We start from the raw sequence: 15,242 nt of genomic DNA, 5'->3' as shown, positions 1-15,242 counted from the left end.
TGCTTTCTACGCAGCAAAAGTGTAAATTTAAATGTTTTTGACCTCATTGCCCTCGTTGTAAATGGGTTTCAGTAACGATGGTGTCAATTCGTTCCTTTACGTAGTAACAAACTGCAATTATTCCAAAAAGGCATAGTGCCAATGTAATGGAACAAATTACAAAATAAAATTTTAAAAATATGTATCTGTTTCAAAAATTTAGCAATAAGACAAAGCGTTAAATTGCTGTTCCTTAAAGGCAAGTCAACATTTAGAGGTTCGAACCATTTCACTTATAACAAGCAATAATTAAGTCACTTTCGCGACTGAGCCTTGTTCGATAGCCGTAACGAGTGCTAAAACCGTGCTTGACAATGATAATATAAACTGCTACGCGAGGAGATAACAAATCAAACCTTGGCGGGGAAAGCCAAAGGGGGTCGCCACGAAAGTCCCCAGGTTCGCCGTTTGGAACCCATCAGAGGAAAGTCTTGTGCAACCGGCCGTTTCAAGAGGCAGCTCAAAATCAATCACAAGAACAAGCGATACCACCCACAACACCGCAACAGTCAGGTCCAAATTAAGCCAACATACGAAAACCAGCGTAGTGTAGCGCATCGTATCGGGTGCATTACGACACTTTATACTGCCGAAAATTATCGGCCGGCGTAGATAAAGATCGGCGGTAAAGACCATCGAATCTCAACGCCCATTTCCAAGTCTACACACTCATTAACGTGGCCAGAGATTGGTGGGTTGTATGTTTCGCGCAGACCACCACGTTTTATCAGCCGTGGAGAATGTGCGAAAACATTATCACACACCACTCGCTAACCGTGGGTAACGTATCCGTTTCCTATCCTGGCGATTTTGTCGGTGTTTGCATTTGGTGACGCACATGAATGAGCGCACTCTGGGGGAGAAATGGTAATAAAATGGTGAATACTCCGCGGTCCACAACTGCACCTGTAGAACTGGCACTTTATCGTTGATACTTGTTTTATCATCGGTATCAACCTACCCAAGGAAGTGGTTAGAAGGCAAGTGCATTAGAAGTTGGGAAAGGGCGAAATAATGAAAGACATTTCGCTTTCGTTTGTCGGTGGCAGCGAAGGTTCGGAAGGCAGGAGAACCGGTTTCCCGTACCCGGTATGATGTCAGTTATGGCAGCGAAAAGACTGATGTGCTTCACTAGCTTACCGCCTACAAACGATATTCAGGGTTCGTGACTCACGTCGACGATGGATGACCAAATGGGTGAAAATATGCATAGTACACCTCTTTGCGGAAGAGATCACACACCGTCGTGTCATACTTCGTATTCACCATCGACAGTGTGACCTCCAATATCTTCGCTCCATGGCGTAACGTTCCGAACAATGATTAGTCATAATCATCATCATCATCGGGTCAGTTTCCAATGTCTGAAGTATCCTTTCGATGGTCAATCGAGTTATAAAGCGATGTGTCACCAGACATTTTTATACTAAAGCTTTTAAAAAGAGAGTCTCTTTTTGCTTCACTCCATCGAATGTCTATCGAAATCCGCTATCCAAAGGAGCTCTTGGGGAATTGCACTTTCTATACACGAACTGGAATATACAACCCACACCTCATACAGCAGATGGCACATGCGCAATCTCGATTGCGTAGTTCACTGGCGTAGGACACAATTAAACACCTACAGGTGTACATTACATTTCGCTGCTTCATCGAATTATAGCCTGGAAGATGGTACACAATTTTGCAGCTCACGTGATCCCACTCACCTTTCGCACCTAGATCGAAGTCGTATTGCCTAAACCGAAACTGTCGATTGCCTCTTACAGCTCTTAGAAGCAGCAGTCTAGTGTCACTCGCACACTACCCCAGTGGATCGACTCCAGTACCTTACTGTGGCGTTTAGTCGGTGGGAATGGCTCTCAACTCTTTGGCGACAACCGACGGACCGGGGAGTCAGCTATCGATTGATTGCTATCGGTACTGTTCCGTAAAGGAACCTCGATGTCCCACACTGGAAACAATCTTATCAGCTGCAAGAACGACAAACCGACCGTAATCACACCCTACTCTACTACCTTTTCCACCCAGTGGTCCACGAGAGTCCACCGAGTATTGGGACTTATCTTGGATTCCGAGATAGGAGAACGTTCGATTGTGGCAACTCACACTTACGGCCCCGTTGTTCTTCCCACATTCGGTTCCATACCTGGACGATACAGGTACTTCTGACCACTGCCAACGTGTACTATTTTGCCACAAAATCTTCCTCAAGCAGCAGGTTCCACTGGTTGGAGTGTTGGTCCAGTAACCAGGTACCGTTCGAGTTTCCCGAAAGCCCTACTTCCTATTCCTTTAGCATTTAGCAATCGATTGCTTGTTTACAATGTCCACAATCGAATGAATTGTGCTGTGGAAAATATTTTTATCTCTATTTTTATTTTTTCCAAAAGGGCCCACATATGTTTGGTCAACATTGGACAACAAGGGCAGCGGGCCATCATAAAGCGACTATCATCGATCGTTCAGCAGGTGGTTATCTTTGGTGGTTCCATTTACTTCTCGCTAGCGCGTACTATGAGATACCGTAAATAGCACGTACAACTATTTGTGGCCGTTGTTTTGACTGCGGTGTGAAAAAGGAAACCTATTATAAACAGTGTGGCATTTCAACCCCTCCTCGACTGGTATTTTTATTGTAAGACCCTCAAAAACTGTATCGCGGGTTGTTGTATTGCAACCTGAAATTATAATCCATTTGCGAACACGTCTGGATAAAAGGTAACAATTGTAACTTCGAATCTAAATAAAAGAAATGCGCAGCATTCAATTCAAGAAGATCAGGATATCCTCAAATATCCCTTATCCCCCCCCCCCCCACCCTACCCTCCCCCCCCCCCCCCCCCCTTCCGACCGAAATTCCCTAAACAAACCTAGATAATGTACAAAAAATTCGTTTAGCATTCCAATTTGGAAGAAAATTGAAAACCCCAAATAAACCGTTGAAACACAAAAAATAAACAGTATAAAAATCAAGAGTAATTAAACGGTGTGTGCGCTTAAGAATAAAACAAAGCATCACCCGACATCAGGCAAACGCGCTGATCGCCGCGCCGACGTGCGCTAATTCGAATTTTCAATTTGCCAGCATGCCAGGCAGCTAACCAGCTTCCGCCAGATAGTAGTCGCGTCTTCACGCACCGGACGCCGTATTTCTCGCGCACATGTGCGCATACGGGCAGGAAAATAAACAAATACCGGGTCCGTTTGGCGGAAAGCAAAATTGAATTCCAGCCCAGGTCCATGGCGCGATCGCGCGGTGTTTTTTTTTACGGAAACTGTTATTGGTTTTGTGCGTTGTCGTTGTCGTGTTTTCCACACGCCCGGGCACCGCCAAGCGTGCCATTCGCATACGTTTATTGCCTGCCGGGAGTTGTCTTGAGTAAAACTTGCGACGAAAAAAATGTGCGGACTCGGTTGAACATTTGTGTATGTTTTAAGTTTTTCTTTTCGCTTTATTGGACTATTTCGCGCCTTAAAGTGTGTCACATCAGACGACGTTACGAAGTTGGTTTGAAATCGAACAGAAATAAATCTTTTTCGTGAGATAAGCCAAAGGGATCACGATTGTACGCATTTCAATACATTCACATTTCTACCAGCGTGATCAAACGATTGAAATTTTCTTCTGTTAGTTTTCCTGTTTCTCGAAACCGGTCGTTGTTAAATTTCGTCAACCATGCAGGATTAAAAATGGAAGAAATTCCCTGACATTTATTCCTATCGTTAATAAATTTTTCATATAGTCAACATAACCGTTCTCCCAACGATCGACGGAAACAAGGAAAAAATCAGCCAGTCGTATTGATTGATCCATATGTTTTTTGAGTTTAAAACTACGTCATATGTTTCCCCCCTAAAAACACGTCGAATTTCCACCATGTCGCACACCCCAAACACAAAAATAGAATGTGTCGATTTTCACAAATTGACCAGCGCAACGAAAACGGCATCAGCAGCGTTGCGGCGTTCATGGGCTTCGATCGTCGAAAGAGTTGCTTCTTCACGGCGCTGTCTGTCTTGCATCCCCTTGTCATCTGTTCCATCGCTTCGCAATTCCTACGGGGGCGTATTACAACCGCTCTACAAACAGGATGCCCGCTGATGATGCTCTTTGAGTTGTTTTCTGGTGTAAAGCCATTCGTCTCGGGCTTGTTACTGAAGCAAACAAAACTGAAAACCCAACGATGGGAACATATCAACCTCTGCTTAGTTACTTGACGGCTTGTTATAGCTCATGCAACCCATACCGGTGCCGGAAACACGAAAATGGGACGCTCGATATTTTTGTAAACAGCTTTTGACTGACATCAGTCAATCTGCGGTAGGTGTGACGCTCTGTCTATCGCGCCAAAGGTTGTATCTACGGTGTTCGATTGTGTTGTAATCGGTGAAGAAACACAATACGGTGTAGCTAAAGGCATGGGCTAATTAAAAAATGGTGTGAAGAAAGATTATTTTACAAGATGTTGACATTAAAAGTAGGGACTAAAAGCAACATCGTTGAACATGTTCTTGCTGGGTTGGAAGCAATTTTAAAACTAAAGATATTAATTTTAAAATCTATATTTTACCAAACTACCAACCTTCTTTTAACTAAAAGCATTTCGTTAAACAGTTAATCTTTTCGTAAAACGATTCAGATCACCATCGACAATTTGGGGCATTAACCTATAAAAAAAATCCAGGTAACATAGTACAAGCAAAATGCGGTCGTGAGCAAATAACGCCAGCATATGTTGTCTGACCTTAATGAAACATCACTTCCGAGGCGGTACCCTGGTCCTAATGAAGATGAGCACACTGTGGAACCGTTGATTGTAGATCTTGATATTTGGTAGAGTGGCGGAAGCAGTCTCCAACTAATGAAGTCGGGAACGAAAAATCTAAGTACAAAGCCCTGAGAAAAGCGTTTATGACATTCTGCCAAATCTTGAGTAAATTTCCAGTTTATGAACTTATGGGGCGGAAAGCAAATTTATGGAGCAACAATTTGGCTGCGCATGCAGATTCTGACGTGTTCTATTTCACCATGAACGGATGGCACCGTGATGGGAATGAATTATGACATCGGCGTCATCCGTTCCGTCCGTCAACGCTAGTCGGACGGCTTTTCCGGTTTGGCATCAAGACCGACCTGGACTGGAGCGCAACAGAAGGACATCGGAGCGGACCACCGATACCCCGACAGTGCACTCCGACCGGGCGGCACACGACGCGGTTGAAGAGCTGCGCTTTCTAAAAATACTTCTGTCCCTGCCAACCTTTTTGTAGAACCTTTTCCGTCTATCCTGTCATCACGATGTTGTCCGTGTCCGCGCAAGTGCCGATTGCACGCGTCGGAGGTTGACTCTGTTGATGTTTGTTACAGTTTTCCTGGGAAGCGTCGTGTGGCGTTACGAATGGGCCCACTCGAAAACTTATTTCCATCCGAACTCCGGACTCGAGAGATGAGGGTGAAGAAAATGAGGCAGGAATATCGGTGGAGGGACAAGTTCGCCAAATGATGAAGTGTAGACCGAAGCAGTGCAACTCTTACCAACGTCGACCTACCTCGCGCCGTTCAACGACCGATGCCTTCCATAACCTTCTCGGACCGTCGACTCTCCGTGGTTGGCATCATCGTTTTATTACCGTGCATGCGAGAAGGTGACCGCCACACGATCGAGCGATTCCGTTGAAGAAGGCAAAAGAAATAAATAAACCAACCAACGACAAGCGAGCGGTCGCCGAGTGGAGTCGCCCTCGATCACTTACCCAAGAACGGGCGCACGGGCCTGTGTACGCAGCATCTTCAACATCTGTCAGAAATAGAAAATCGACCACCAGATTGAAGTGCGTGCGTTCGCCGCAATCCTTCGACACCAGCGGACCTTCGGCTTCATGGTCCCTCTCATGGTCGGTCGTGTTGTGCTCACCGCTCCAGCAAACTCGTTAAGACAGCGGAGGCCACCAATCTGCGAGTAGCAAATAAAATCGTTCCTAATTGCAGACGAAACGAAACGATCGATCGAGTTGCGTTTCAAGAGCACGGTGCGAAGAGATACACTCAACCGCACGGTTCTACATGACCAGGGGCGTCGGGAGTCAGCTTCGATCCCGCCCCACATGAAATTGAGATGATCACTTTATAGTGGACAACCTCACCGGTTCGATAAGATATGGTAAACGTGAAGTATCTTGAGGTAGGCACGTTTCCTTTCGAACTAAACGACCGAACAAGAGAATGGTCACAGGATAGGCTAGCCGTAAGTGTTAATTTTTAAACATTGAACCATGCAATTAATCGGGTTTCCGATAATCAGTCTTGATTTATATCCGTCAACCAGAGAGTTCAGAGGAAACAAGTGTGTACCGGAAACACGAGGAAATGATTGATTAACATACGACTGAGTAGAGCAAAAGCAAAACCAGTTCCGTAACCACCTGCTTTGGGGCTGAATATATTATCCGGTGCACTTATGCGACATTTAGACGCAGTTTTGTGCAACACAACCTCGGCTTACAGTTACTCATTACCTAAGCTAAACTACCGAACAAACAACCGTTTAGTTGTGCCCTTTACAGAACCCCCGCTGGCTCTGAGGGGAGGACACAAAAACGTTTAGTTTGCTCTGGTTTGGAATCATTTCACCCTCCACGGAACAGTGCGCGCGGCTCGAAGATTTCTTACGGTGAAACAATGCCGTAATGATCGCGTTCGGCGTCGCTGTTGCATTCGTTCTTCGGGCATCGCAACGAAACACAGGTAGGATGGCGTAATTCTGCACGTGGACATTTGATTGATCAATTTCAATCCGTCCGGCGCCATTCGGTCCTAAATTGGCGTTCGCCAAGAGGCCATTAGGTACGCAGTGGTAATAGCTAACCTCCGCGTGCAGGACGACATCGAAGACGTAACCGAAGGAGGTTGCTTGCGGTGACCAACATCAGAGCTACAGGCCGACCGATTATCCACGATGCTTTAAATTTATCTCAAGAAGGGAGCGAATGTGCACATCCAAAGTGTATGGCGGGGCGCCTACCGTACAGTAATTTTACACCCCCACCAATTACCGGCGTCAGTTTTGGTCGGAAGAAGTTGTGAGTTGTGCTGGATGATGACACACGGTGTCCCCTTAAAGGGGAAGGGATATGAGATCACGATCGCGCTCCGGATCGCACCCAAATTACCGGGTGTAGGTCTGTGAGAAGAATTCATTAGTAGTACGCGAGGTAAAGTTCGGTCGAGCGCTACCGAGCTTTCTACTTGCACATTTGCATATAATGCTGTTGAAGACGCCCAACCTGGGAGGACTGAAGGTCCCAGATGAAGAGGATTGGTTTCACTCCGAGCACACTGGCGGTAAATTATACGGATTAACAACGTCACTGCGCTTAGTTTGACAGTAGTTGGAGTACTTATACCGATCAGACTAGCGGGAGGTGGAAACAAAGTATGATCACTTGCCGCGATAAGCCACAAACACGGCTCTCGGACTATAATCCGCTCCACAAACGGTAACACACAGCACGAACAGTAGTGCACGGGCGATTTCGGGACCCCACCGTTCCGGAACGATGCCTTACTAAGTGGGCTACCACCAACACACACACACACACATGGAGGGAACTCTATTGTACGCTATTGTGTTACCAGGTGGTGGGATCGGATTTTCATCTTCCGGTCGGGTCGGTTGGTATCCGATTTCCTCCAGAAGTCTTCAAAGTCTTCTTGGAGGAGGTGGAAGCAGTTCAAGTTCTCCACCAATTGTCCTAACAATTTCTGCCACCCAGACTTGGCAAGACTGGGTAGGTTTTTTAAAGAAGAATCGGGAATCGGGAAGTAGGTACCTTAACCTACTACTTACATTTGTCAGGTTATATGTTCAAAGTGGAAAAAGAGAAAACCAGTCTCGGCTCTGCGTCAAAAAGCCATCTTTATCGCAACAACCTTGCAGTTGGTTATGGCATATTTTCCCCAAAACAAAAGTGTAATGGTGAAACCTGCAATTCCGGAATATGCATTAACACCGGTTATCATAGAGGTCAATGGGAAGTAATGTGACAGTGTCTTTAAAAAAAAACACAACAACATGAAGACATACTTTAAATCAAAAGCGGATCTTTCTACCGGGACCTTCACTTCAGGTTCAGGCACACCGGTAACCGATGCTAACCGACGTACGTCCGGAGGCACGCGATCCATTTTACGACCATTTGCCGCCGTGTTTGTCGTCGTCCAAGGTAAGACCGCCAGCGGCACGTTCTGCTAGTCTGGCTCTGACTTTGTCGATGCGGCTATCAAGCGTTTATCTCATGTTCGTTTTTTCTGCGCTACCAAACGGGAGCATGAAAAGCTGTGTGATATTGAGAACCTTAAGTATCACGTCGGGCTTTGGTCGGTTTCCACTTGTTGGCAAGTGCACTTCTAGGTTTTCCAAGTTATCCAAGACGATTTTAGGCATGCATAAAATGTCTTTATAATCATTGGCAAGAGAACACCGTGTAGCCCGATTGGCACCGACAACTTTTTCGGGATAACACTCTGTCACACGCTTTCGAGATGCTGACTCGCATGACTCGATAAAAACTCGCAAATGGTAAAAACATGTCGATTTGGAGAACATATTCTACGCCGGGGGCTGAACGGGTGGGCTTTTGCTTTTACGACTACGATGCGATGTAACCGATAGTACAGTTCGGGAAAGAACCATTCGAACTGTCGCTACACGGACCGGCTCCTCGCGAACAGGTTTTGGGGATTAACGGAGTGATATGATGTATTGGATCTGCGTTCTCACGCTGACTCACACCCCTCGGAGGATGACTTGCGTCATCCAGAAGGTTCTGCTCATAAATATTCCCACAAGCGAAAGTTGGGGCGAGATTTTACATACCATTCTGCTGGACAGACATTCATCGGTTCGTAGCAAATGAATCATTCCGGGGATCATCGCGGCCTCTGATCATGCATCACGTATCCCGACGAGACAAAAGGAACAAGCCACCATGGGGTAAACAGAGTCAAAGATGACGACGATGGTGAGCTACAGCTCACCGAAAAATTAGGTCACCACTGCGTCGAATGCACACACCACACAGATGATCGCATGCATTTGTCCAAACAATCCAAGGAGACCGGGTTCCACGGAACGTTTTGAATACAATATGCGTGCATCCACGAGACACCCCGTTTACGGAGATCTTTGTCCAGCGGAGTGAGTATCTCCATCGAACGAAGGGAGGGTGGGCATGTTACGAATCTAAATGACCGGTACCACCACCATCGGTAGGAGCTCTTTCAGTTGCTGCCGATGGATCGATGGACCTTGTGCGTTGCTTGGACAAATATTTTCTCGCAAATGCAATTCTAAAACAAAGCCGACCAAACTGAACGATGATCGAATGTTTATTGTTTTCGGTTCGTCCAGTGAGTTGGATTGTTGACGGATGTACAATGTTTGTTGAGCCAATTAAATCTTCAGGACTTTAACAGAAATGTACTTCTGCTCCTCTGTTTCGAATAAACATCATTGTGAAGGTCTACGTATTGATAATATGCGGATCTTCGATAAATGAATTTGCTAAATTTACCATATAAGTCGGGACTTAAAGAATGGTATTTGAACTCCAGAATGTTCCAGACTATTGTAGAGATCATTAGGCAAAATCGATCCATATGTTTCATTCCAGTAACTTCTTAACGACAACAAGGAAAATGAAATGCTCCGGTAAACCCAAAAAAAGATCAACGTAAAGAAAGTACCAAAATAAAAATACCTATATTCCACGTCTGCTCCCATTTCGTTTGGTGACAATCTAGGTTACTGCCAAAGGATGGACATTGTTTACGTTGACTGTTTACCAATGGTCCCGAGAATTGCAAATAAAACCAATGCCATCCAAGAGTGGTCTGACTACTGATGAGTGTTTACTCCCAGCGTAGCTTAGGCCGCATCATGTTGGGGATACACCATTTTTCAACACACCTCCCAACGTTACTCGCCTTGACCTCGCCGGAGGTAAGTGGCTTATTCTACTGCAAGTGTGAAAGTCGCGACCACGAGGGCACCGAGTGAAAGTTCGAGCCGGCGACGACGCAGTCTGCATAATTTGGGCTTCCATTTTCCATTGTCCGAAGTCGAAGCATCTGCGCAAACTGTAACGGGTGGGCTTAAACTGCGGTGGCTAGACCGTCTTTCCTCTGTGATGTGTCGAAAGTCGGCCGTGGTACGATCTGGACAACGCAGGGGACACATTGTGATGGTTGCAAGCGGTGTTGGGTCAACGTATCAAAGTTGCGCCGTCTTGCGGTGTCAAGTCTTGAGGCGGCGTTGAGGCAGAATTTTAAGTGCCCCTAGCGCTCGCCCCTCGCGGCTGCAAACGGTGAAAGTAAAGGTAACCCAGTTTACCACGAGACATGTCAATTTAGGCGGTTTGGTTAGGTTTTTAAGCTTTCAATCAATCCGCGTGAGGAGTGAGATTTTTAGCGGTGGAAAGTATGTCGAATCTTTGGACTAGAGATTTCAAAACATAGGTATCAATAAAAAACATGCTATGACGCATTTTTTATGCTTTTATCATTTCTTCAAATATTATCACAAACTCTTGTCTATTTATGGATCAATAATCAATATGCAGCAATCAACTTCGTTCTGAACCAATTGATTCGAAGGTTCTGCACCTCTCAGGGGTGGCGCAGTCCAGTAAAGCACTGCCAATTATAAAACCGTTACGCAATCGGAATGGGCCTCACCTTTACCATTCGGTAGGAAACGGTGGCGAAGGCAAATCCCGAAAAGCCCTTGGAGGAGAAGCCTTCGAAGAAACCATCGCCGTCCGCATGAGCATAACCTTCAACTCACGAAAAGTTCGCCAGCCAGCAGGAAACAAATTAATCTTTCTTTCTTTGGACGTGCTTTTTTTGTTATTATTATTTTCCGCTCCCAAACCTTAAAGAGCGAACCCCTTCTTCGGCTGCGCTGACCATTCCCCTTGACCGTTCCTCCCCGTGTGTCCTTCATCGGCCAACACACCATTTCTTCACATTCCACTGGTGCACTATGCCGTCGCCGTCTCCGGAGTTGGCGCCGCAGGAAATGAACGGTTTGTTCGGATGGGCATGATTGGCGAAACGACGGCCGGGTTCGAACCGATGAATGTGCCACACTACACAAATGTTCACGCCGGAACGCGATATCGTAAATCGGAGGAGATTCAAGGTCGAGGGAAAAATATCACACGCTCTACTGTGCCAACTGTCTTCTTGCCAGGCATGGGTCGGCTCATTTGCGTGCCACGTGCTGGAAAGGGAGGCAACGGACAACAACGTAGACCGACTTTGGCTGGATGACGTCGCGTACGTGCGCGAAGGATGCTCACGAGAAGAGCAGTATATGGATAAGTCGAGAAAAAATCCATTTAACTCTTAGATGGATCATGCGTTCCAAAGAAACACAACATGCAAGTTGCTGACAAAATATATCATAGTATTTTAAAACTAACAAATTCGTCATGATCTGTTCATGAGTAGAGTGTTTTGAAGTATGTCAACAGTCAAGGCCAATGAGGCAAGATGCACATCTTAAACGAACAACATAAATTTCTTGAAGCCCATCTAAGAAACATAGCCCAACATTTTTACAAAATTCGATTCTCTATCCTCTCTCTACTACAAAAAAATAGAACCACGTTAACACCATTAGCTTGTTTTTAAAAACGATGATTTTTAAGAGCAATTATTTTATTATTAAAGTTTTAAGACAAGTTGGCAAAGCCATTGGATAGTTCATGTTGTGATTTTCATACACTAGAAAGAACTTAATCCCATCGACAGCTCATTTTGTTCTCATTTCAAACAATGTTTCTTTAAACATCCAAACTAACTTACAGTTTTCGTGTATTATGACCAACAGCGTCATTACATTTTCTTTTTGATGTGTTAATTTTTTACTTGGATGAGACATTTTTTTATGTCAAAGGCCATATTGCTTCTTATTTTTTAACTCCATCGTTTTGGTCCTCACTCGACATTATTGACGCTCTTGCAATTTGTTTTTTGAAACTACTTTTGAAGTCCTTCCTTTTGTTGTTCGGTTGTTCAAATCTCAGTATTGTACGCGTATTGATATTGCAAACGCATTAAGGAATTGTTTTCCTGAACTAAAAACATTATAGTTTCTCTCCTTTCTACCTAAACCTCCATACAAAAACATATCATTACTTTCGCTTCTGTCAACAACACCACACTGCGAAGGGTTCGCAAATCTGTCCATGTAAAGTGCTGTGCCCTAAAACGGCAGCAAACTGGCGCAAGATCTGCAAACTTCATTTCGCAAGGGAGCAGCAAAAATGCACACCCACGCCTAAAACACGCGCACGAAAAGTGGTCAAGTTTTTCGGACGAGAAAACCACCTTACCATCTGGCAAAAGAAATAAAACGGCAAAATGACTCATGGAGATTGCGTTGCGAATTGTCTGCTTGCGAAACGCTTGAACCGTCCGGGCCTGAAATAATAAAAAGCCGCTTTGGAAATGGGCCGCCCGAAGTTTTGGGCGGGTGTTTAGTCAGCAACGGTAAGTTGGATTTTGGATCGGGCTTTGCTTTGCAATTGCACCACCCACGGCACAAGAAAGATCTGTGCGAATTGGCCACCTCTAGCTTCCATTCCGAGGCTGGGATCGTTGGATTGTCTTAAACGCCATTTTTCCAAAAGTCACACATTGAATTAATGGTTGAAAAAAAACGAAAACGGCATCTGGTATTAAATAAAGCAAAGGAATTTCTTTGATTGCTTTATTGTCGAAGCCAAAAATGATGAGATCTCAGCACGACGTTGAATTTTTGAATCGGATTAGATTAAATTACAATAAACTTGTATTTTAAGCCTGTTGCTTTCAACCGTATATAGTAACTTTTACTTTTCCTGTTTTTTTAAACCACATTTCGTAGCTTGAAGAGGTTGCGGTTGTGGGCACAATGCCGCCCTACATTAAGGCATCCAATAACAGCTCCGAATGACAAAAAAAAAAATACAAAACCGGTACGATAAACCCTACCGAGCAAAGAGTTCCATCCATCAGGAACACTTCTCCACTGAACATGATATATTTATGCTTTTAGGGCACATTTCGTGTTGGCTTGGTTTTCTTTACCAGTTTTTCATCAGCTTATTTTGTTTTTCTGTCGGTCGGCTCCACACGCTTCCTCGATTCTACCCCCAACATAGGTAGGTCATTTTTCTTACCTCCACGCGATGCAACATATGGCCAGGGCCAGTGATCACGATGCTTTTAAATTGTACCTTTCTATCGAACACTTTAGAGTGACGTTGAGGGCAAAAAAAATTAATTCAATGCATCATCAGCACACCTTCGATAGGAAAGTGTGGCCACCGATCGTGTTCGTCTCACCGGGGAGTGATTTATGGTGGATTACGTAAACTGGTGGACAAAACAAAGACTTTTAGTGCAGTGATTTCAGTGAGAAATGTATCTTAAATTCCTGCTCGCTTCTATTTAAACATGTATGGAAAGCTAGGCCACTTCTGTCGACATATACAAAATAACTTTGATTTAATTTCAAACTATAATCAACCGCTCGATCGAAAGATTAACACCCTACTGATTCGATGATAAATGAAAGTGAAGTTCCGATCGCGATGGTGTACTGTGCATGGAGAAATTTCCGATACTGTTCGGCAGTTTTCAATCATCTCTTCTTTTGTTTTCAATCCATCCGACACCCAAGACGTGACGCACGCCATTTCCCCACACGGTAATAGGTTTTTAAATTGAATTAATCGTTTGACGAATAGTCCCGTGTTGCAAACCGGTAAACTGTTTGGGTGTGCCACATCGAGGAAGTATTTTGATAGGTTCATTTTCCTATTTGTTTGGTTTTAATTTGTGGTTTAATGTGTATTTGACTGTGTGTGGAGCGATTGAAGTCAGTGCACAGTAGTTCCCCTTTTGTGACAGAACATTTGCTAATAAATTGATAATGTCAAACACACAGTAAAATCGTGCATTTACAAACAAAAAACAAAAAGTAACATTTGGTAACTACATTGGGAACATAATCTTTATTTACTAAAAAAATGAAAAAATTATGAAAAATTATGAGGAATCATTCGTGTAGCGGAAACTCTAATCTAGATGTAATTTGTTTTTTTTTTCAAATAGATTGTAAACAAATCGTTAACTTCAAGATAGCCGATTGAACAAATTAACTTATACATCATTTCCTCATTTACTTTTGAACTACAGCAGACGTCTTAATATTTCTAGGGAGATAATGTAAAGAGGAAACTAATAGAAACATTCGTGCTGAACATACTGTAGATTGAATGCATATTTTTATGTACTGCACAAATGCACTACATTTAAAAGTAAGTCTCTCATAGTTGTTCCAACGTTTTCACAAACTGTCGCCAATTTTCCCGAGTAACCAAAAGCGGCTTTTCTCATCCCACGCAACATTGTTCGGTCGGCAATGGAGTGGAGTAACCTTACTGGAGTCAGCTGGCGGCAGATGGAGTAGACTAGACATTTACACACCTAGGCGTTAGCCAAGTTGGAAAATGCAGTTGACGAGATATTGCGTCGGCATAAATAAACTCGTTACTGTTACACATGCGCCAATGAAAACCGGTAGCGTCAGCATGTGGCGGACATTTGTGGCGTCCAAAGGGATCCTGTCAATTTGTCGGAAAGATACTCTACTTGAACCCCCCCCCCACGTGCGCGTGTGTTGCTTCATTTCCTCGCATTGAAAAATGGGGCAGCAGTGTGCTTGGCAGTGTTTTGGAAAGATACAAGCGTCCGATGGTCTTTACGGAACGATTTTTTACACAGAACACGCAGTATGCAATCTTTTCTCAAGCATATTTTTCTTTAAAATCGTTTACTTTCTGCTCTTGTCTCATGCCTTGTCTCGTTTGGTGCCTCTCGTGGGTCAAAATCGTTGCCCCTACGAAACCGCCACAATGCTTATCCAATATCCAATTCGCAAGGAGCCAACCCTTTTGCCTACGGTAGATAGGACCTTAGTGAAGGGATACCTCACTCGGTCGGTGGCAGTTTCGAGATGGTTCCAGAAAAAGCGGCCGAGGAGAAAAAGAGACCGAGCGAAGAGAAGCAAAACGTTTAGCAAAAGACATGCCCACGGAGGTACGGTGAATTGGCCACGGGGTGGAATTGTGTTACGTTTGCAACTTCC

This window comes from Anopheles ziemanni, chromosome 3, assembly GCF_943734765.1.
Source record: "Anopheles ziemanni chromosome 3, idAnoZiCoDA_A2_x.2, whole genome shotgun sequence".
Lineage (NCBI taxonomy): Eukaryota > Metazoa > Arthropoda > Insecta > Diptera > Culicidae > Anopheles > Anopheles ziemanni.
This window is presented reverse-complemented; position numbering follows the sequence as displayed.